At 57.9% G+C, this 1272-nt stretch overlaps 1 non-coding gene across 1 annotated transcript; it reads right to left on the minus strand.

The window, feature by feature from the left end:
* Positions 1-720: 720 nt before the first annotated feature.
* Positions 721-793, minus strand: TRNAK-UUU (transfer RNA lysine (anticodon UUU)). The gene has a single exon. It is a non-coding gene; the product is annotated as a tRNA-Lys (tRNA).
* Between the last annotated feature and the right edge of the window lie 479 nt (positions 794-1272).

The raw sequence follows: 1272 nt of genomic DNA on the forward strand, positions 1-1272 counted from the left end.
GCTTTAAACTGCTCTTGAGGAAGGACAGACCAGGATGGCCGGGGGGGAGGAGGAGGGGGGTCGTCCTTTCTGTGACAGGGCGGCTGGAATGGGTCCTTACCCAGAGCTTACGGGTAAGGATCGAAGGGCAGACTAACATGGGTGACACTGTTGTGGGTGTTTGCTACAGGCCACCTGATGAGGAAGGAGAAGTGGATGAGGCCTTCTACGGACAGCTGGAAGTAGCCTCACAGTCACAGGCCTTGGGCCTCACGAGGGACTTGAACCACCCCGACAGCTGCTGGCGGGCCACCTTAGCAAGGCACCAGCAATCCGAGGGGCTGGGAAGGGCTCCGCCCCCTCTGGAGTTTAATCTGGTGGGAGATGTCAAGGACAACAAGGACAGCTTCTTTAACGAAATCAGTCGCAAAAGGAAGAGTAGGGCAAAAGCGGGCCCGCTGCGGAATGGGGCAGGGGCCCTGCTTGTTCAGGGTACCAGAAAGGCAGAGCTACGGAATGCCTTCCTTGGGGCGTCCTGAGTTTGTTAGGCTCGCGTCCTGCGAGAGTAACTCTCTGAGGCTCTGCCTAGGAGGAAGGCGAGAGATTGCCTCTTTTGTGGGAGACAGGAGTTGGATGCAAAGAGCTTCCCCGTGGCTCTGCAGATCCCCCTGCCTTTCCTCCGTTTTGGCAGTGCCACTTCTTGTGCAAAGGTGAAAGCACTGAGTAAATAGGAACGCGCGCCGCCTGAACAGGGGCTTGAACCCTGGACCCTCAGATTAAAAGTCTGATGCTCTCCCAGCTGAGCTACCCAGGCTCCCTGAGGGGAAAAACAGAGCCCAGCTCCAGAGCGCAGCCCTAATTAGCAGACCAAGGGCTTTCTAAGAAGGTCTACGGAGAGAGAGAGAGAGAGAGAGGCAACTCCTGAGATCAGCAATTCATTAACACCTTGCCGGACCGACTGGGTTAACATTGCCCTTTGGCACTTTTGTTCCGAAGCACCTGCTTGCCGCCAGGCTGGGCGTGAGCCCTGCAGTCTCAGGAGGAGTTTGCTCGCACTCAGCAGTGCACGACAAGAAGTAGGAATGCTGTGGCTCTTTCAAGGCGAAACCCTGGGCTGCTCGGCTGTTAACAAACCACTAATCCCGATGCCAGCCCTGGGGGTGGTGGGGGGGTCTCTTGCCGCTTTCCTCTGCTCCCATACCAGGTCCAGGGAGACCGGGTGCCTCCTGAGCCCCTCCTGGTGCCTGCAGTGATGCTGCTGCGGCCCTGCAGCACCACCATCTGTGCGTGCTG

The sequence above is a fragment of the Struthio camelus genome, chromosome 7 (genome assembly GCF_040807025.1).
Source record: "Struthio camelus isolate bStrCam1 chromosome 7, bStrCam1.hap1, whole genome shotgun sequence".
Taxonomy (NCBI): Eukaryota; Metazoa; Chordata; class Aves; order Struthioniformes; family Struthionidae; genus Struthio; species Struthio camelus.